The sequence below is a fragment of the Vipera berus genome (genome assembly GCF_964194415.1).
Source record: "Vipera berus genome assembly, chromosome: 2".
Taxonomy (NCBI): domain Eukaryota; kingdom Metazoa; phylum Chordata; class Lepidosauria; order Squamata; family Viperidae; genus Vipera; species Vipera berus.
Window position 1 is genome coordinate 275525297 of NC_138203.1, and position 23090 is coordinate 275548386.

Below are 23090 nucleotides of genomic sequence, written 5' to 3' on the forward strand. Positions count from 1 at the left end.
GATCTCAATGAGGAGAGGTGAAGGGAAGATAAGGAAGCACTAGCCAGCATTTTATGCTTGGAAGATAGTCAGGTGGTACATGTGTGTGGGCTTATATCTGCTAGAGAGAATGCTGGCTGGCCTAAAGCAGAATTTATGTATGAGAAACGACAAGTAGGAAAGTACCTCTCACCAGAAAACTTTATAGAGCAAGGCTGAAGTTTGGATTAAGTATGTCAGATCACCTCCAGGTTATGAGGAAAACATTCCTTGAATTAGAAGAGTGAGGAATGTTGTTTTCAGAAGCACCCAAAATGTATGTTGTGCTTAATTCCCTTGATGTTTGGGATGTGTTAGTAACAAGCCTTGAGCCCATGAACAAGCATGATTTAACTATGAGTTAGGTAACTGGGAAGCTTTTGGAAGAACAGAAAAGACGAGACAGGCAACTGTGAATCAAAAAGGAACTCCATTCCAGAGTGCTAACAAGGTGGGAGAGAAAGTCTGTATAGTAATATCCTGCTTTGCATATGGATCTGTTCAACATATCCAGAGAAACTGCCCACTAAGAAGATTAAAAAAATACAACACAACAGTGGAAGAAGGAAGACACACAGATTTCTGTGGGGACAGCAACCAGCAAAGACACTAAAGACATTTGGTTGTTGGACAATGGGGCAAGTGAGCATCTTGTAAATAACCCAAAACTTTTTTCCAGTCTAGGACCAGCTGCCCAGGAATTTGTAAGCCTGGTAAATGGTGATCATTATTTTGTACAAGGGCAAGCACCAGTTTATGTACCATGTATTGGTAAGTTGTTTGATAAGGTTTTGTGTGTACCAGATTTACATGACAATTTGCCGAGTGTATCTTGCTTAGACAATGCAGGGTATGAGGTAATTTTTGCAAAGGCTATGTGCAAAGTCAAAGACTAACAAGGTGTGTACAAAAGGTTGGAAACTGAACAATTTATATCTTTTGAACCACAAGGAAATTGTGCAGACAATTGAAATGAACCAAAGCATGAGTGTGCTCATTTATTACACAGAAGGCTGGGTCATGCAAGTTTTAAAGTATTATGGAGAATGCCTGACCTGGCTGTGGGTTTGATTGTAAATGGTTGTGACAACTATTTGATTGTGCTGTTTGTAATGGTTCCGGTTGATGATCCCAACAAAGTAAGCACAGCTGAGACATTCCAATCTCTAATGCAAAACTTTATTAAGCATGGCATACCGGCACTGATGAATGAAAAAAACAGCTCTGATAATTTGGTGCCAGAACAGTAAACTGAAACTCCCCTTCCCCCTGACAGTGCAAGTCACATTCCCCAAATGAAGCACTAGATAATTGTTATGAGAAAACTCTGTTTCCTAGCAACTATCTTGCATGACCTTGCTTCCTAGACTAACCTGCTCCAAACACATTCCAATGATCTCCCCTACCATCTGCATCTGTTGGCAAACAAAGAAAAAGCAAAATAAGATTTTTTGAAGCTTAGAGAGATATATCCTGTCAACAAAAGAAGTAATAGGAAATCTGACAGAATTTTTCTATTAGTACATTCTGATTTAATTGGCCCTCTATTCCCATCAATGGGAGGGCCCATATTTGCTTTGGTAATGATTGATTTCTCTAGGTATGGGTTGTGTTATTTACTAAAAAGCAAAACAAGTGTTTCAACAATTTAAGCAGTGGGTAACATACACATATATTTTCCTATTTCCTTTCTCTCATTTTGGGTGCCTTTTTTTTCTTTTTGCATAGCTGTCATCATGTATCATGTTTAGGAGCTAAAAACACTTGAAATGGGTGAAAGCCTCTGAATCTCTAACAGGGCTATTTTGTAGAACATAATCATACATTCTAAAACAATGTTCAGAATCTACCCCAGTGAGGACAAATTATATTTATCAGCCATGGATTTCTGATTTCTTTGGGGAATAAAGTGGGACACTAAGACAGGGAGCAGAAGAACTTGGAAGAGTTTATAGCTTTGCTGGCTATCGCAAGAGTTCATTGCAAAGAGTGTAACTTTTTTTCTTGGAGATGTCTGATGTGTACAACCAAAGGCCCAGAAGACAAGAAAGGGGAGCAATGGGTATTCTATTCTATACTCTACTCTATTCCTTTCTTATGAAGAAGTACAATCTTTATTGTCTGAGTACTCCTGAAGAGATGGTGGCTGGGAAATTGTGGGGCTAAAAATCTCGAGGACACCCAGGGAGAAAATGAATGAACCTTTATTGTCAAAGTACAACCATGTATACATTGAGATTGACTGAGCCTCCTTCCCTGAGGCTGGGATATGGCATTTCTATCTTTTATCAAGATAAAAATGCAAAGAACACTCCCCAAAAGACTTTTACAGATTTTTCCAATTTCTGTAAAAATACATAGCCAGCACCTTCTACTGCTGATGGCCAGATAGCCATTATCACACTAATATGTTCCAATTTTTTCTTTCCTCCTTCCCATCTAATACCATGACATAATTGACTACAAAAAAATCAGGCAAATCTATTGTAGTCAAATTAAATAGTCAATTTCTCAATGGGACATTAGAAATGAAATTCAGCCTTCTCTAAACATATCACTTTGGGCCTCATGTGGATTTTCTTGTGTGTGATAAGAGTGGATGGTTTCCTGAAGCACTGTCCACATTCGGGGCACTTAAATGGTTTCTCCCCTGTGTGTATAAGCACATGATTTATAAGGTTAGACCTAGTACTGAAATCTTTCCCACAGTCTGGACATTCATACGGTTTCTCTCCTGTGTGAGTCCTCTGGTGTATAATGAGCTGGGAACTCTGACTGAAATTTTTCCCACAATCGGGACATTCAAATGGTTTCTCTCCTGTGTGAGTTCTCTGGTGTGCAATAAGATGGGATCTCTCACTGAAACTTTTTCCACAATCAGAACATTCAAACGGTTTCTCTCCTGTGTGAGTCCTCTGGTGTTTCACCAAGTTGGAATTTTTACTGAAACTTTTACCACAATCATGACATTCAAAGGGTTTCTCTCCTGTGTGAGTTCTTTGGTGTATCACCAGATCATAATTCCGACTGAAACTTTTCCCACAGTCAGCACATTCAAAGGGTTTCTCTCCTGTGTGAATCCTCTGGTGTGTTACCAGGCTGGAATTGTTACTGAAATTTTTCCCACAATCAGGACATTCAAAAGGTTTCTCTCCTGTGTGAGTCCTCTGGTGTATCACAAGCTGGGAACTCTGACCAAAACGTTTACTACAATCAGGACATTCAAATGGTTTCTCTCCTGTGTGAGTCCTATGGTGTTTCACCAGGCTGAAATTCTCACTAAAACATTTCCCACAATCAGGACATTCAAAAGGTTTCTCTCCTGTGTGAGTCCTCTGATGTATCACCAAGCTGGAATTCCGAGTGAAACTTTTCCCACAATCAGGACATGCAAAAGGTTTTTCTCCTGTGTGAGTTCTCTGGTGTCTCACAAGATGGGAGTTCTGACTGAAACTATTCCCACAGTCAGGACATTTAAAGGGTTTCCCTCCTGTGTGAATCCTCTGGTGGCTAATGAGGTGGGAATTTTTAGTAAAACTTTTCTCACAATCGGGACATTCAAAGGGTTTCAATCCTGTGTGAGTTCTCTGGTGACTCACGAGGTAGGAATTTCTAATGAAACTTTTCCCACAATCAGGACATTCAAAGTGTTTCTCTCCTGTATGAGTCCTCTGGTGTATCACTAGGTTGGAATTTTGATTGAAATGTTTTTCACAATCAGGACATTCAAAAGGTTTCTCTCCTGTATGAGTCCTCTGGTGTCTCACAAGGTGGGAATTTCTAATAAAACTTTTTCCACAATCAGAACATTCAAACAGTTTCTCTCCTGTGTGAGTCCTCTGGTGGCTAATGAGGTGGGAATTTTTAATGAATTTTTTCCCACACTCAGGACATTCAAAGGATTTCTTTCCTGTGTGTGTCCTCTTGTGTCTCACCAGATTAGAATTTTGACTAAAACTTTTTTCACAATCAGGACATTCAAAGGGTTTCTCTCCTGTATGAGTCCTTTGGTGGTTCACCAGGCTGTAATTGTGACAGAAATTTTTCCCACAGATAGGGCATTCAAACGGTTTTTCTCCAATGCGAGTCCTCTGTTGTCTCATGAGGTGGGAATTTCCAATGAATAATCTGGACATTCATACGTGATTTGAGTCCTCTGATGTATCACCACATTGCCATGCTCACTACAGTATTTGCCACATTGGGAACACTTCTGGGGGTTTTCTCCACTGTAGATCCTTGTGTAGCTATGATTTGAAATATGTGCTTTTTCCGAAATAGGCACATCTATGGAGCTTTTCCACAATGATCACTTGTTTAGTGATGTTTTGATTCAAGCAGTTTTTTTTCCTCCCAGAGCGAGGGCTGCATCACTGCATCAATGGCTTTCCAAATAACATTTTCCTCCTCAATGATTTGCAGATATTTTCCTGTTTTGCTGAATGGAAAAATAATCTCCCTTGACTTTTCATGTAATGTATTCATATAATGTATCCATATGCGCTACTTCTTCCAGCTTGAAATCCTTCTTAATTTTCTCTTTTGTCTATCAGCTGCTGGAAAAGGAGAATTGTGTGGTTTTCTAAAGGAAATGGAAAACATTTCGATTTGATTTCAATTTTCTTTCCTTTTCAATGTTGCTTATTACTCTCGGTTGTCCAGAGCGTTCTTATTGTCATCCTCTTTGTCTATAAGATTCAAAGAAAAGTGTAACTTTAATTGTATATAAAATGGTTAGAGATGATGTGGGGGGAAAAACGTATACATTACAACGAAAAAGCAAACATGCCACAAAGCTAGAATAATCTCTTACATTATTTATGATTCATTTGACACATGGGACTACTGACATCCATGTTCAAATATCCAATCATGAAATACTCTTGTTGATTTGGGTCAATCACAAATTCTTAGCACTGCAAATTGTTATCATCAACTATATCTGGATGTGTTGAGGATAGATTATACAATAGCAGATATATGCATAGACAAATACAGATTACAGACACCTACAAATATATATACGTGGAAAGTCCATGTCTTTCAAACCTGAAAAATGTCTCAAAATGGTTAGAGTCAAACCTTCTGAGCTAATTTTTGAGATGTGGGCTTTAACCAATGAAATATTGCCTAATGGCTGTGCAAGATTTAAAGCACACATTTTGCTCAGCTACAAATAAGGGCAGAAAATACTGTCCACAACTACTCTGGTTATATCCCAATTCAACTAACTACTACTCAGTTACTGACCTCAAATGGGACTGGTATCAGGCCACTGAGCAGCCCCATCATGAACATAATGTCACATGAAAGTGCCAATTTACATCTGAGCTTCTGCAGTTATTAAGCAAATCACTGTGGGTTGGTAAAGGCAAATTCCTGCTGGCATTTAGTCACTTTATCAAAGAAGAAATAAGATTTGTGTGGCATGATCTTTTTTGACAAACCCATGTTGCCTTCTGGTTATAGGTTTGGTTCCTTCTAGGTGTTTGCAGATCTTTTGCTTGATTATCTTTTCCAGGATCTTCTCAGGCATTGATGGCAGGCTGATTGGTCTGTAGTTTTGTGAATTTTCCCCCTTTATTGAAGATGGGAACTATATCAGTGTTCTGACCCAAGTCACTCTGGCAAGGTAACCTTTAAGTAGCACCTCTATTAATAAGATAACTTTTATTGTCATTTTTTTTACTGGAAGCACAGTGGCCACATTAAAAAGGAAATTCTGTTGTCTGCTCTCAAGAGAAAGTATATATATATATATATATATATATATATATATATATATATATATATATATATATATATATCCATAAACATACATAACACACATATTCACATTCTATATACATATATACCATCTCTCTCTCTCTCTCTCTCTCTCTCTCTGAATGAACAACTATGTATACATTGAGATTGGCTGAGCCTCCCTTCGTGCCCCTTCCACAACTCACAGTGACAACAAACCCACCATCTTGTTACACCATGTGATCTATATATAGATATCTATGTGCACAGCCCTAAAAGTTCAAGGTTTTACAGAATTACACAACTTTATTAGGGGTGACTCTCAGTGGAGATCAAAACCTCTCTACATCTCAAAACTTTAAGACTGATTTTCTGTGGCTCCCAAGGATTTATGACATGGCAGCATCATCAGGTGAGATGCTCTGTGGAAGCCAACTTCACTCTTGTTGGTCAGGGCTACATCCAAGAGCACCCAGTATGTCAGCTTCATTCCTGAAGGAGGAAATTTTACTTATGCTAAATGCCATGTGCTTCTGTAAATTTGCCTGCATGGAAGTTTCAATTAGATCACTGAGAGAGAAAAGTGTAGAACAGACATGTCAAACACAAGGCCCGCGAAGGTTTCATGTGGCCCATGAAGCCATCCAGGAAACAGCCCCCACTGCCTTGGCCCTGGCCCAGAGACCCTCCTTCTGCCAGAGACCCTCAGATCTGTCCCACTCCTGCCCAGGCCCTCATAGGCACCCTTGATGCGAACGATGTAGAGCTGGCCATGCCCACCCAGTAGGCCATACGCACTTTAGCCACGCCCACCCAGCCCCCTGAGGTAACCTCAATGCTGATGCAGCCCTCAATGAAATTGAGTTTGACACCCCTGGTGTAGAACAATGCCTAGAAAAAGGGGTCTAACAGAGGCAGATTGGGTGGTGATAGTGGCCATTTCAGTTATTGGCTGTAAGCTCTGTTATGTGGAGGAATCTGGAATAATATAACTCCAAAATTTTATTTCCTTTGCATTTAGGAACTCATGATGGCATACAAAACTATGTGTGGCATGCTGTAAATTTACAGGGTAAATGGCCCCTGGACAGCTTCCATATCTCCCAAGACATACTTTTTGGCTCTCAATATTCCAGAACTCCTTTATGTATAACACTGAATTAGAACTTGTGACTTTCCATCATTGAGCCGTACACTGCATGCTTGTTTTTGGTGCCTTCAAGTCAGTCAAGTGGTTTCCCCCTTTTCTGCCTCATAGGCCTGATAGGACTGGCCAAAATTGCAAAATGGCTTTGCAATTAAGGTGAGACTAGGACCGAGCATTTCCCAATCTCTAACCTGGTGCCTTCACTACATCAAACTGGATCTTCTTCCTCCCCCCAAAATATAGCTGGTTCCTTCAGAACTCTGGGATGTAGTCCATCCAGACTCAGTGATTTGAAGTGGTCTGAAGCCAACAGGTGTTCTCTTACCTTATTTTTGCATATTTTACATTTGCATTCCTAACCTGTCATTTATGGTTCTGATTTTAATAAGTTGAGTCGTGTTTTCTTTTTGGGTGAAAACATGCAAAATATCTTCTTCGTACTATTGTTGACCCGGAATTAGGGAACAGTATAGGAAATATCAATTGTCAATGTGCAGATGGCCCTACTGTCTTTGGGCTCTTGCCTGGATGCAGGGTCATGAAAGGTCAACAAGGAAAACACCCAATGTCCTAACCCAAGAACATACAATATCTTTAGGGAAACACCCCAAAAGGAACATGTTTAGTTACTTCTGCTCTCTTATCTATAGTATGCCAGACTTACTGGGTGAAATCTTTATCGTACGAATGTCAGCTTTACTGGATGGCTTGCTTATGTAACCAGAAGGAATAAATACAAGGATTTCTTGTCTTTCGGGGCTGCTCCCTTTTAGAAGAGCCAGTTTTTTTGTTCAGCTGAATAGAAACGTAAAGCTTGAAGGCAACTTCTGGTTTCCTGTATTTTTTACCAGCAAAACCTCAGAACCTGAATATCACAGTCCCTCTCCTTCTTATACTCCTGTGACTTAGGGAGGTGATTGTCTGAGTCCCTTTGAATAGGATCAGTGTGTTGCAGACTTGCGATGTTTTCCCCTCGTCTCTTTAGAAGTGGCATTTGTATATCTTCCAAGGCCATTTTTTTCAGTCTTTGCAATGGGCCCTCTAGGCAAAGGATATGGTGGATGACAATGCTAGGCTAAGAGCAGGGAGATACAAGTTGTCTTCTCCACTCAGTCATGGACAGAACAGGACCTTTAGGCACAGACTCTTGGCCATGCCTCCTTTGCCTCCAGCCTCTGCCTATTTACATCCCGCTTTCCTCCTCAGCTGGCCCTCTGCTCTGCGCCCTTTGGCCCCAGCCCATTCACCGAGGCACCCTTTGTCCTGGGCCTTTGGCTGCATGGGACAAATAGTCGGCAGCCAATTGGGTGGCAGGCAGAAGCCATGGTGCTGTGGGGAGCAGTGTGCAATGGATGATCGAAGGGGCTGGGGCAGTGTGCAATGCAAGACTTTTTTTAAAAAAAGTGCTGCGGCTGCTATGCAGATTTTGGAGACTTGCAGCTCAATCACCAGGACCAGAGGGAGGATGGTGGTGGGAATAGTAGCCTCCAGGGCCACTGGGGGTCAGACAGGTGAATCTGTGTTGGGGGGGGAACCAGCAAGGGAGGGAAGGGTGCCTCAAAGGGGCTTTACAAAGACAGCTTGATTTACAACTCAAATGAAAGAAGGAAAGAGGAACAAGGCCAACACGGATTCTGGTGTTGCAGGAGGGGGGGAGGCTCAGCAGGTGAATGGCAGGGCTGGCACGGCTTCTGCAACTGCAACTGCAGGGACAGGGGAATTGAGTGTGCAGGTGAATGACGATGGGCCGCAACTTCTGGCAGGAGGAAGGCAGCAGGCCAATTGCCAGTTCGGTGTCATGCTGGCAGCATTGGACAGAATGGGGTGGGGCAGCTGGCTTGACAACTCTTCCCCGCAAATGCAGAAGCCATGCCAGCCCTGCCGTTTGCCTGTGCACCCATGTGTCCCCCCCGCCAGAAGTTAAGGCCTATCATCGTTTGCCTGAGCATCCCCCCCCAAGCCCCACTACCCAGTGGGATTCAAATATGTGAACAACTGATTCTCTGTGTGGATACTGCTTCCGCAAGTCCATTCTGGGCCTGGGCAACAAAAAATTAGCTACCGGTTCTGCCGTAGTAGTGCAAACTGGCTGAATCCCACCACTGCCCCTACCCTTGCAATTGCAGATGCCTGCCAGTCACCTGCTGAGTCTCCCCCGCTGCTGGCCTGATAGTCATTATCAAACTAACATCTTCCATTTTTTTCTTTCATCCTTCCCATCTTATACCATGACATATCTGACTACAAAAAATCAGGCAAATTCTTTATAGTCAAATTAAATAGTCAATTTCTCACCTGGACATACAACGGGACAATAGAAATGAAATTCAAGCCTTCTCTACACCCATCATATGACCCTCATGTGGATTTTCTTGTGTGTGATAAGGGTGGAATGTTTCCTGAAGCATTGTCCACACTCGGAGCACTTAAATGGTTTCTCCCCTGTGTGTATACGGACATGATTTATAAGGTTAGACTTAGTACTGAAATCTTTCCCACAGTCTGGACACTCATATGGTTTCTCCCCTGTATGAGTCCTCTGGTGTATCACCAGGCTGAAATTCCGACTGAAACTTTTCCCACAATCAGGACATTCAAAGGGTTTCTCTCCTGTGTGAGTCCTCTGGTGTCTCACGAGGTAGGAATTTTGACTGAAACTATTCCCACAGTCAGGACATTTAAAGGGCTTCCCTCCTGTATGAATCCTCTGGTGGCTAATGAGGTGGGAATTTTTACTGAAACTTTCCCCACAATCAGGACAGTCAAAGGCTTTCTCTCCTGTGTGAGTCCTCTGATGTCTCATGAGGTAGGAATTTCTAATGAAACATTCCCCACAATCAGGACATTTAAAGTGTTTCTCTCTTGTGTGAGTTCTCTGGTGTATCACCAGGTTGGAATTTTGACTGAAACGTTTTTCACAGTCTGGACATTCAAAGGGTTTCTCTCCTGTGTGAATCCTCTGGTGTCTCAAGAGATGAGAATTTCTAATAAAACTTTTTCCACAATCAGGACATTCAAACAGTTTCTTTCCTGTGTGAGTCTTCTGGTGGTTCACCATGCTGTAATTGTGACTGAAACGTTTCCCACAGATAGGGCATTCAAAGGGTTTCTCTCCTATGCGAGTCCTCTGTTGTCTCATGAGCTGGGAATTTCCGATGAAACTTTCACAGTCTGGACAATCATACATGATTTGAGTCCTTTGATGTATCCTCAAGTTGTCATGCTCACTAAAGTATTTACCACATTGGGAACACTTGTATGGCTTCTCTCCTGTGTGGGTCCTTCCATCAACCACAAGGGACCTGCTGTGACCAAAGCTTTTGCCACGTTCAGATATATTTTTTTCTTGTATGGATCTTCTTGTGCATAATGAGCTGTGATTTCTAATTTGTTTTTTCCCCACAATAGGGACATTTGTGGAGGTTTTCCACCATTGATATTATTGAGGTCAAAAATATGTGTAATCCCTTGTTTAGTGGTGCTTTGTTTCAAGCCATTTTCTTCCTTCTATGGCAACGTCTGCATCACCTACACGATTATCCAAGTGATCTGTTCCTCCTCATTGACTTCGAGGTATTTCCCTCTTTTGCTGAATGAAAAATAATCTCCTTCAATTATTCCTACAATGTATCTTGAGTTCCATATGCTTTATTTATTCTAGCTTGAAATCCTTCTTAATTTTCTCTCTTTTGTCTTGTCAACTGCTAGGGAGGGAGACTTGTGTGGTTTTCTGAAGGAAATGGAAAATATTTTGATTTCTGGCTCAATTTTCTTTCCTTTTCTATGTTGCTTGTTATTCTCAGTTGTCCAAGTGCTCTTATTACCATCCTCTTTATGTATAAGATTCAAAGAAATGTGTAACTTTATTGCATATAAAATGGTTGCAGAAGATGTGAAAAAAGAAAAAAGTATACATTACAACGAAACAGCAAACAAGCCACAATATTAGAACAATCTCTTACATTATTAATGATTCATTTGACATATGGAAGACTATCAAGATCCTAGTGCAGATATCAATTCAATCATGAAATTCTCTTGTTGACTTGGATCAATCACAAATTCTTAGCCTTGCAAAGGGGTTATCATCAAATATATCTGTATGTGCTGGGGATAGATTATAGATTTGCAAATATATTTATACAGAGACAAATACAGACACTTGCAAATGTAAATATGTGGAAAATTCATGACCTTCAATCCTGAAAAATCTCCCAAAATGGTTACACTCAATCCTTCTAAGCTAATTTTAGATATGTGGGGCTTTAGCTGATGAAATCTTTGCCTAAAGTCTCTGCACCCGTTTTGCTCAGCTCTAAATAAGGGCAGAAAATACTGTCCACAACTGCTCAATTCAAAAATTCCTCACTTACTGACTGCAATTGGGATTGGTATCTGGTCACTAAGCAGCCCGATCATGAGCATGATGTCAAATGAAAGAGCCAACTTACATCAGTTCCTCTGCAGTTGTTAAGCAAATCACTATGGGTTGTTAAAGGGAATTTCACATGATTGTGAATTGCAAATTCCTGCTGGTATCTCCACTGATTTGCTTGTCAGGAGCTAGCTGGGAAAGTCACAAATGGGGATCATGATTGTGGGATGCTGCAGCCATCACATATGTGCACTCAAATTGGTGCATCTCCTTTACTTGCACCTTCATAACCACATGAAATGCTGATGTGGGGTCACTGAACAAGTGCTACAATGAGTACAAATTTGTGGACCAGCCATACATCTACTTTTACAGTACGATAATAACTTAGAAGGCTCAGGGAACAAGTGGTAAGTGAGAACTACTTATACAACTGAACATCCCAAAGGTCCTCAATAGCTATTTTTAAAAAACTGTTGGATTAAGTACAGCTGAACCTAGTAAATACACAGATGGGGCACCAACAAGAAATTCTGTGCTTATTGGCAAGACATGGAAGTAAAAAAAATATACACCAGTGGCAAAGTCAGTACTATCTTTTTGCCAAGAAAATAGCAAGTCCATAACAGAATAACAGAGTTGGAAGGGATGTTGGAGGTCTTCTAGTCCAATCCCCTGCTCAAGCAGGAGACCCTATTACCATTCCGAAGAAATGGCTGTCCAATCTTATCTTAAAGGTTTCTGATGAACATAGATGGCTATTTTGTCATCCAAAAGACAGAGGAAGGAACTAGGGGTCTCCTACACTGACCTAAATTCTTACTAGCAAAGATGAAATGATAGAGGAGGTTGAAGTTTCAGGAAATTTGGGGGAGCAAGACCATGTTATATTGGAATTCAATGTAATGAAGACACAAGCAACAGGACAAAATCTAGTGTCTTAGACTTTAGAAGAGCTGATTTTAACAAACCTAGAGGCAGCTTGGGAAGGACTCCATGTATGAAAATCTTAGAGGAGAAAACAACTCAAGAAGCTTAGGAAACTGAAAAATCTCATTACAAAAGCCCAGTCCAGCAAAATACTTATGGAAAAGAAAAATAAGAAATCTAAAGAAGTGAGTCCTTTCGATAAACTGAAAAACAAAAGTATAAGTATCAAAAATAGAAAGAGGGACACATAACTAAGGTAGAATACCAGCATATAGCCCGAATCTACAAAAATGAAATCAGAAAAGCTAAGGTTCAGAATGAATGAAGACCTGCTACAAATGTCAAAAATAATTTTCAAAGTTTCTTTCAACAAGTAAAATACAAGAAAAAAAGTTAAGGAAACAATTGGCTCACTAATGGGAGAAGATGGAAAGGAAGTGACTGGCAGCAGGGAGAAAGTGGGGCTGCTTAATTCATTCTTTGCATCTGTTTTCACACAAAAAGGAAAAATAGTTCAATCCACCAAAAACAGAACTGTAAAAGACAAACTAGGAATACAAATTAAAATAGGCAAGAAAATGGTAAAAAAATCAAATCATCAGGACTAGATTCATTACATTCCAGAGTTTGAAGGAACTGACAGACCTGATCTCAGAACCATTGAACTATCTTTCAAAGCTCCTCGAATACCTGGGAACTGCCAGTGGACTGGAAAAAAGCTGATTGGTATGGCTTCGACGGATCCCAGTTCGGAGGAAGAGGAGGATGAGTTGGAACCAGGACCAGCCAATACTCTTTAGAAGACAGCCTCAAGATACAGAAGAATCTGGATAGATTTGAACACTGGGCCCTATCTAACAAAATGAAATTCAATGGAGAAAAATTAGGTTTTACACTCAGTCAGCCAAGAAAATCCAAATGTCAAGGTACAGAATAGATGGAACCTGGCTTAATAGCAGCAACTGTGAGAAGGATTTTGACGTCCTAGTGGACTATCACTTAATCAGTGTGATGCAATGGCCAAAAAAGCCAATGCAATCCTAGGCTGCTGAAACAGAGAGATAGAATCAAGATGATGCAAAGTGTTCGTACCAATTTATAATGCTTTGGTAAGACCACGCTTGGAATATTGCATCCAGTTTTGGTTGCCACAGTATTAAAAAGGAGATTCCATAAAGAGCACAGAGAAGAGTAGCAAGGATGGTTAGGGTGCTGGAGGCTAAAACATATCAAGCAGGGCTTTTCAACCAGTGGTACGTTGGCACCTGGCCGGGGTTACACGGACTTGCCCTGACAGTGAGTCCTTCAGGGCTGCTGGGGCGAGACAAAGGCTGGGACCTCCCACCTGAGAAGGGAGGAGAGGTGTGGAGACAGGAGAGGAGATAAAAGGAGGCAATTTTGGCAGGACAGGGAGAGATGGAAAAAAATACATTGGAGAAAGAGTCAGAAGATAAAAGACTTTTGTCTGAAAAGCAGTGAGAGGGAGGGGGAGGAAAACTTTGTGGAGAGTAGTGTGTGTGAGAGAGAGGGGAGGGGCTTTTGCAAGTGAAGGCTGAGGAGAAAGAGGGCAGGGAGGGAGGAAACAGGGCCGACCGGTCAGCTGACCACCAAGGTAGCGGTGCATATTAATAAATATGGAGAAATTCATCATACATTTGTCAGTGCAAAGGGAAGGTGATTCAGCAAAGGAACCCCCACCAAAGAAATTTTTTTTCTTCTTTTTCCCCAGTTTGTAACATTAATATTAAATTGTCGAATAAAACACAAAAATACAAAAGCAAACAGTAGGACACAGTGGGAAGAAGGGATGGAAACTAATTGAGAGAAGCAACCTAGAACTAAGGAGAAACTTCCTAACAGCGAGAACAATTAACCAGTGGAACAGCCTTCAGAAGTTGTGGGTGCTCCATCACTGGAGACTTTTAAGAAAAGACTGGACAGCCATTTGTCTGAAATGATATTAGGTCTCCTGCTTGAGCAAAGGATTAGAACAGACGACCTCCTTCCAATTCTGTTACTGTTACAAACCTCCACTGATGGAGCAACCACAACCTCTGGAGGGAAGCCATTCCGATAGGAATCAACCTTCACTTGAAGGAGACTTTAAATCTTCCCACCAGCAGAAAATTGCAGCCCCCAGTTTAACAGCGTGCAGCACCAGCGGGGGACTGGAGGCTAAAACATATAGGGAACGGTTGCTGGAATTGGGTATGTGTAGTTTAACGAAGAGAAGGACGAGGGGGTGACATGATAGCAGTGTTCCAATATCTCAGGGGCTGCCACAAAGAAGAGGGAGTCAAGCTATTCTCCAAAGCACCTGAAAGCAGGACAAGAAGCAACGGATGGAAACTAATCAAGGAGAGAAGCAACCTAGAACTAAGGAGAAATTTCCTGACAGAACAACTATCCAGTGGAACAACCTGCCTCCAGAAGTGGTGAATGCTCCAACACTGGAAGTTTTTAAGAAGAGACTGGCCAGCCATTTGTCTGAAATGGTATAGGGTTTCCTGCCTGAGCAGGGGGTTGGACTAGATGACCTCCAAGGTCCCTTCCAACTATTATTATTATTATTATTATTATTATTATTATTATTATTAATGTTGGGCAGGAAAGGAACATGCAGCAGCAGCTGACATGCTTCAGCCCAGCTGTTTCTCTACTTCCACGCAGTGGAGTAAACCAAAAAGCCCAACTTGCTCCCGGCTTTTTCTCCAACCTGCCCTCAACTCACCTTTCAGCTGCTTCGACTCTGGGAAGAGCACAAAAGCCGTTCTGCACACCACCTTCCTCCCGTGAGTGATCGGGAAGAGGAAGTTCCTTTCCACTTCTTCTCTCCTCCCCTCCGTTCTAGCAATGCACTACTCGATGATTTTAACTCCTTTAAGCTCAACCACAGACGGCGCGTGATGTATCGTCCGCTTTGCAGGCGCAGAGGTTGCCTATGTGACCGCCATGCCCGGATAGGTGGTAGAAAAACATTCTTGTCTCTTCTCTGCCTGGCCCTAAGGCGTTTGCAAGATATTTTCACTGATTAAATGCTATCAGCTTTGTTTTTGACTGCTAGCAAGCGACCTTTGCAACTGAAATAATGAGATGTGATGCTACTTAGCTTCTGAAGAGCATCTATGTGCAGAGCCCTAAAAGTTCATGAAGGTTTTATAGAATTACACAATCAACTTTCAACTTGCTTAGGGGTGACTCTCAATGGAGATCAAAATCTATCTGGCAAAAGAAGAAGGCTAGAATTAAGTCTAAGAGATTTGATGCGATTTACCAGATGGAGTAACTATATGATTAAACACTTGTTTGAATATGATTAAAAGAATAAATTATGGATATAAAAGGGCCTCACAGTAAAAGAGATAAGATATACAAGTAGTATAGTATTTTTTATAATATATGAAATGTAAAAATATTGGGATGGTGTATAAGTGAATGAAAAGGTTGGATGTATTTAAAGGTTATTTGAGAAAATTATGACTGATAACAATGGTTTGAATACAGGGGAAATTAAGCTTAAATAAGAATCTTGAAAATAGGACATATAGTGATTTAATAAGATGACTTTTATAAATATAATTGAAATATAAGCTAATGCAAAAATATGTTATATGCTGAGGTTACTGTTATTTGTACAAACACAAGAAAAAGGTTTATATCTAACTTTATATGTATTGAATTTTAAGAATTTAATGTTGATAATACTGCTGGACCAAGAGAAGATCAAAGAAATATATCATTAATATATTGATTATGGAACTATAGAAATTATTATTGATGGTTTTTAAAAAATTTCTGAACCCAGACAACACTTTGTTTACTAAGCACTAAAGAATGTCATTGTACAAAATTAATAAAATATATTTTAAAAAAGAGATCTCCAAGATAAAAAAAGTCACACTCTGCAGTGAACTCTTGCAGTAGACAGCAAAGCCATAAAGTCATCCAAGTTGTCTTCTGTTGCCTGTCTTAGTGTCCCACTTTATTCCCTGAAGAAATCAGAAATCCATGGCCAATAATTTTTCCTCACAGGTGGATTCTGAACATTATTTTAGAATACACGATTATGCACTACAGCAGGGCTCTTAAAACTTGGCCCTTTTATGACCTGTGGACTTCAACTCCCAGAATTCCTCAGCCAGGCATGCTGGCTGAGAATTCTGGGAGTTGAAGTCCACAAGTCATAAAAGGGCCAAGTTTGAAGATCCCTGGGCTACAATATAGCGCTGTAAAAGATTCAGAGGCTTTGGCCATTTCAAGGGTTTTTAGCTCCTACTCCATAATGAGACATGATGACAGCTGTGCAAAAAAAATGGCAGCAAAAATGAAACATTAAATATAATTTTAATGATTTAAAATTTAGAAACTTTCAACATCTTTAAATTTGAAGCTACCTGGAGCTGGAGGTTCAGGCCAAAATAGGTTCTTGGTTCCTCCTCACCCCTCACCTGGCCCTGGTTGTGGATTTCTGTTTGCAGACAGATCATATGCAAAGTGACTCACTAGAAAAAAAAATATATAACCACTTTCTCTGAATTGTGTTAGTGAAATGAACAAACCTGCAATTCTTTAAAAAGGTAAAAGGTAAAGGTTCCCCCGCACATACGTGCTAGTCGTTTCCAACTCTAGGGGCCAGTGCTCATCTCTGTTTCAAAGCCGAAGAGCCAGCGCTTGTCCGAGGACGTCTCTGTGGTCATGTGGCCGGCATGACTAGACGCCAAAGGCGCACGGAATGCTGTTACCTTCCCACTTTAGTGGTCCCTATTTTTCTACTTGCATTTTTATGTGCTTTCGAACTGCTAGGTTGGCAGAAGCTGGGACGAGTAACAGGCACTCACTCTGTTACGCGGCACTCGGGATTCGACCCGCCAAACTGCCGACCTTCTGATCGACAAGCTCAGCATCCTAACCCACTGAGCCACCGCGTCCGCAATTCTTTAGTCTCTTCTAAATTCAGCAAAATTAGGATTATTTATTTGCACAGCTATATTCCAGTTCTCTGCTCCAATTATTACACCTCTCTTTACTTGTAGGAATTATTTGGAAAATTTTAAAAAGAAGCCCTGAAAGAATGAAAAAAAATGGAAACAACTTTACATCCTCTTACCCCCATATTCACAGCAATGCTGACAAAACCCATTTTTTTCTTTCTCAAAAGCTACTTAAAGAGCCACACAATGTTTTTTTTTAAGAAATAAAACATTTCCCATCATATTTCTTTCTCACAGCTCCAACAAATTTGTCAGTATCTTTGTGCTGGTACCAATTGGCTAACAAGCAAACATCTCCCAGAAGACAAGAGCACAGCAGGAGTTGTTAATAAACCTACAGACCCTGTGCTCAAAGCCACAATGTTTTTTCTCCTCAAGCTTCAATCTCTAATAAAAGTCTGGGTGCATCTTTTGTTTAACAATGTATTTTTAGAAGCTTCAGCAACTTTACTGGGACCACTCAGAAACGTTGCTTATGACTCACAGACATTTTGTTCCAAGAATATGCTGGCTGGGAAATTCTGGCCTCAAAATTTGGAAGACACCCTTGGTGCAGAAGGCTGAAAATCTGCAAGTTGCTTTCCTATGTTCTATAATGCTCAATTTGCCAATTGCGCTATTTCTGCTAAGGTAAATAATATACATTAACTCCCGCTGATGGCCAGATACGTATTGTTGGTTTTTAATCAAACTAACATTTTCCATTTTTCTCTCTCTTATCCTTGATGTCTCATGATGAAACATTTGACTAACTCAGGCCACAAAGTAAGTAATCAGTTTTTCATCTGGATTTCCAATGAGACCGGAAATGAATTTCAAGACTTCTCTAAACTTATCACCTCCTGCATCATGTGGATTTTCTTGTGCGCAGTAAGGGAGGAATTTTTTGTGAAGCACCGTCCACAGTCCAGACATCTGAATGGTTTCTCCCCTGTATGAATACCTACATGATTGATAAGACTAGACCTAGTACTAAAATCTTTCCCACAATCTGGACACTCATATGGTTTCTCTCCTGTGTGACTTCTCCGGTGTATCACCAGGTCTGAATTCCGAATGAAACTTTTCCCACAATCTGTACATGCATATGGTTTCTCTCCTTTGTGAATCTTCTTGTGTGTCATCAAGTGAGAATTCTGACTGAAACTTTTCCCACAATCTAAGCACTCATATGCCTTCTCTCCTGTGTGAGTCCTCTGGTGTATTGCCAGGCTGGAATTTCGACTAAATTTTTTCCCACAATCTGGACATTCATATGGTTTCTCTCCTGTGTGGGTACTCTGGTGTCTCACCAAATCAGAATTCTGAGTGAAACTTATTCCACAATCTGGACACTCATACGGTTTCTCTCCTGTGTGTGTTTTCTGGTGTATCACCAGGTGGGACTTCCGACGGAAACTTTTTTCACAAACCAGACATTCATATGGTTTCTCTCCTGTGTGTGTTGTCTGGTGTATCACGAGATTGGAATTCTGACTGAAACTTTTCCCACAATCTGGACATTCATACGGTTTCTCTCCTGTGTGAGTCCTCTGGTGAATCACCAACTCAAAATTCCGATTGAAACTTTTCCCACAAACCGGACACTTATAAGGTTTCTCTCCTGTGTGAATCCTCTTGTGTATCACAAGGTAGGAATTCTGACTGAAACCTTTCCCACAATCCGGACACTCAAACAGTTTCTCCACAGTGTGAGTTCTCTGGTGTATTATCAGCTTGCCCGACTCACTATAGCTTTTGCCACATTGGGAGCCCTGGTAGGTCTCCTGTCTGTTGTGAGTCCTTCCATGAAACAAAAGTGAGCTGTTCTGACCAAAGCTTTTGCTGCATTGGGAGCATCGATATGGCTTTTCTTCAGTGTGGATCCTCTCATGAATATTCAGCTGTGATCTACAATGTGTGCTTTTCCCACAATAGGCACATCCCTGGATCTTTTCTACCACTGATATTCTTGGATTCTCAAGGACATCAAAAATACTCTGAATCCCTTGTTGGATGGAGCTTTGATTCAAACTACTGTTTCCTTTATCACAGGACGAGGCCTGCATTACTCTCTGTCTTATGTGGCTGTCCAAGTGACTTTTTCCTTCTCAGTGACTTCCAAACATTTCCCTCTTTTTCTGAACTAGGAAATGATTCCCCTCGATATTTTGATATTTTTCTTCCACATACTCTATTTTGTCCAGCTCAAAACTCTTTTCCTTGCTGTCACCTGCTAGGTAAGAAGAGTTTTGGGGTTTTCCAGAGGAACTAAGATTTTGACTTCTGCCTTGGTTTGCTTTGCATTTTAATGCTGCTTGTGATTCTCAGTTCTCCATAGTCCTCTCTTTGGCATTCTGTTGCCTGTAACATTCACATAAAAGGGTTAGTATAATTATTGCTTATAAAATGGCTGCACAGCATTTGGAAAAAAACAGATCCCAAAGCATACATTACAATAAAAAACAAAGATGCCAAAATGCTAACTTAACCTCTTACATTAATTATGATTCATTTTCAGTATACATGTCTAGTGAGAACCAAGTTTTCAAATACCCATTCAGTTATGAAATTTACTTATTAACGTGGATCAATCATGAGTTCATAGAATTGCAAAGACTTATCATCAAATATAGCCTCTTGATGTGGGTGAAGGAGAGTGTAAAAGTGGGCTTGAAACTCAACATTAAGAAAACCAAGATCATGGCATCCGGCCCCCTCAATTCTTGGCAAGTAGATGGGGAAGAAATGGAGGTAGTGATAGATTTTATTTTCCTGGGCTCCAAGATCACTGCAGATGGGGACTGTAGCCAAGAAATTAAAAGACGCTTTCTCCTGGGGAGGAAAGCTATGGCAAATCTAGACAGTATACTAAAAAGCAGAGACGTCACCCTGCCAACAAAAGTATGTATAGTCAAGGCCATGGTTTTCCCAGTTGCAATGTATGGCAGTGAAAGTTGGACCATAAGAAAGGCTGAGCGCCAAAGAATTGAGGCCTTTGAACTCTGGTGCTGGAGAAAACTCCTGTGAGTCCCTTGGACTGCAAGGCATTCAAACCGGTCAGTCCTAGAGGAGATCAACCCTGACTGCTCTTTAGAAGGCCAGATCCTGAAGTTGAAACTCAAATACTTTGGCCACCTAATGAGAAGGAAGGACTCACTGGAGAAGAGCCTAATGCTGGGAAAGATTGAGGGTAATAGAAGAAAGGGACAACAGAGAATGAGGTGGCTGGATGGAGTCACTGAAGCAGTTGGCGTGAGCCTAAATGGACTCCAGAAGATGGTAGAGGACAGGAAGGCCTGGAGGAACGTTGTCCATTGGGTCGCAATGGGTCGGACACGACTTCGCAACTAACAACAACAACAATCATCTGAAAGTGCTGGGGACACATTATATATATAATTTAATTTAATTTAATTTAATTTAATTTAATATACAAATATATGTGGCTACACTCACATTGTTTGGCCTAATTTTAGAGCGATGGTGGTCGGTGGGTGGGTGGGAAACTTATGAAATGATCCCAAGAGCCTTAGCAACACTTAAAGGACCATTTTTGCCCACTCCAAATAAGAAAAAGACAAGAAATACTGCCTACAACGGTGCTGATGACATCCCAATTCAGGTAGTCCTCACTTACTGACAGCCATTGGGACCAGCAAGTCCATTCCTAAATGACTTGGTCATTAACTATGACATCAGTTAACCATGCCAACTTACAACATCCATTCTGGCTGTGGTCATTAAGTGAATCAGTGTGGTCTGTTCAGTGTAATGTCACATAACTGTGACTTGCAACTTCCTGTCAATTTTCAATTCATTTTGTTTATTAGAAGTCAGTTATGAACGCTCCAAATGTGTGGGACTCTACAACTGTCATAAATACAAGCCAGTGTCACCCCCAGATAACTGTGATAGCTACAACTTTGAGGAATAGTTTAAAGTCTTCTTTTCATCACTACTGTAGCACTGAAGACTGCTAAGCAATAAGGTAGGGTTACCCATAAAACCGAACATCTCAAATGGGCCCAATAACGATTTTTTTTAAAAAAAGTTCAGGGTTGTGCCAGGTTAATACATGGATGGCACACCACCAGGAAATCCCATGTTTGTTTGCTAGATATGGAAGTAAAAACAAAATCCCCGAACACAGCACTGGCAGATCAGTTTCAAATTGTTGCCAAGAAAAAAAAACACGTCCATAAAATCACAAGGAGTCAACCCTAACACAAAGGAGACTTTTTAAAGCATGCACCATCAATGGAATAAAATCTGGGGGGCGGGGGGGGAGGAATGTGTTGCAGCTGACATGATTCAACCTCGTTGCTTCTCTGCTTTTACACCCTGGGGAAATCCAAGCAGCCCTACTTGCCTCTCTTCCACCTGTCCTCAGCTTACGTTTCAGCTGCTGCTTCCACCCTGGGAAGACCAGGAGAACCGGCCTCCCCGCCTCCGTCTTCCCAGCGGAGAAGCGGAAGAGGAAGTTTCTCTGCTGTTGACCTCCTCTCCTCCAAATCCTCTCTAGCAATCTAATATTCGAATGTTTCCTTTCGCCTCAATTGCCGATGCTCTACTTGCAGTGACGAGTTGCTTGGAGCTTATCTATAGTGCGCCATCTAGTGTCGTGAAGCTGAAAATCACGTTGCTCCGTCTCGACCTAAAGCAGTTGCAAGATGTGCATTTTTTCTCACATCGCCAATACCAAGGAGGATGCAACGAATACGTTAGCATCTTAGTGCTGCTATCACGGAGCAACCATCAAAGGGAAACAAGCAAGCAGCTCTAAGAAAACGAGATCACAAAACGAATTGCTAACAAACCTGGAGATCCTGTGATCAAAGCCACAATCCCTTTTCTCCTCAAATTAATATTCCTACAGCTCTTCTCCATCAGCTTCATCTGCAAGGCAGAACAGTCTTTACATGTGAAATTTTACCCCGCATTTTTCACTGAGCTTGGCCCTACTCCCCACACATCTTAACATGGTCTGCACAGGCTTAAGGTAGCAATACAGATCCTGCCAAACCAATCTTATTTCATTCCTTGATAAAGTAACTAAATTGAGTTGTTTTCCTCTTGAGGATTCTCATCCATGGTATCCTTCCCAAGTTCCCCCAAATTTATTGAAATTATCTCTCTTAAAGTCCAAGACTCTGGTTTGACTGTGTTCTATTGCTTGTGCTTCCATAATGTTGAATTCCAATATTGCATGATCACTTCCCTTCAAGGTTCCTGTGGCTTCAACACCTTCTATCATTTCATCTCTGTTAGTGAGGATTAGATCCAATATGGCTAATCCCCTAGTTCCCTTGTCTACTTTTTGGGAGACAAAGTTGTATGCTAGGTTTGTCAGGAATTTATTTGATCTTCCACTTGGTGCAGTTTGTCTCCCAGTTGATGTCAGGGTAATTAAAGTCCCCCATTACGATTATGATGTGCTTCCTGTCGAGCCCCGCCGGCCTCCCGTCCGCTCGGGCCTCAACACTGGCTGTGCCGCCGCAGCCGCAGCCGCGCTGAGCAGCTGTCCGGTCCCCAGCTGATCGGCGCGCCCGAGCGGCACCCCCCTCCTCTCCTGGACGGCGTGGCTCCATCCTCCTCCACATCGAGCCGCCGCAGCGCCGCCGAACAGCTGGCCGGTCCCCAGCTGATCGGCGCGCCCGAGCGGCACCCCCCTCCTCCCCTGGACGGCGTGGCTTCATCCTCCGCCACATCGAGCCGCCGCAGCTCCGCCGAACAGCTGGCCAGTCCTCGGCTGACCGGCGCGCCCAGGCAGCACCTTTCCCGGACCTTGGAGGGCGTGGCTTCGTCCGGGCTACGCGAAGCGCGCTGCCGCGATTCCGCCGAGCAGCTGCCCGGCGCACAGCTGTTTAGCGCGCCCGGCCCCGGACGGTCGGCGGGCGCGCGT

The 23090-nt window shown here is 41.7% G+C and overlaps 1 long non-coding RNA gene across 1 annotated transcript; it reads right to left on the reverse strand.

Moving 5' to 3' along the window:
• Positions 1 to 1187: 1187 nt before the first annotated feature.
• Positions 1188 to 21646, reverse strand: LOC308662388. Its single transcript, XR_014025181.1, has 3 exons — positions 21558 to 21646; positions 16610 to 19549; positions 1188 to 1433 (listed from the first exon to the last, which is right to left on the reverse strand). It is a non-coding gene; the product is annotated as an uncharacterized lncRNA (long non-coding RNA).
• Between the last annotated feature and the right edge of the window lie 1444 nt (positions 21647 to 23090).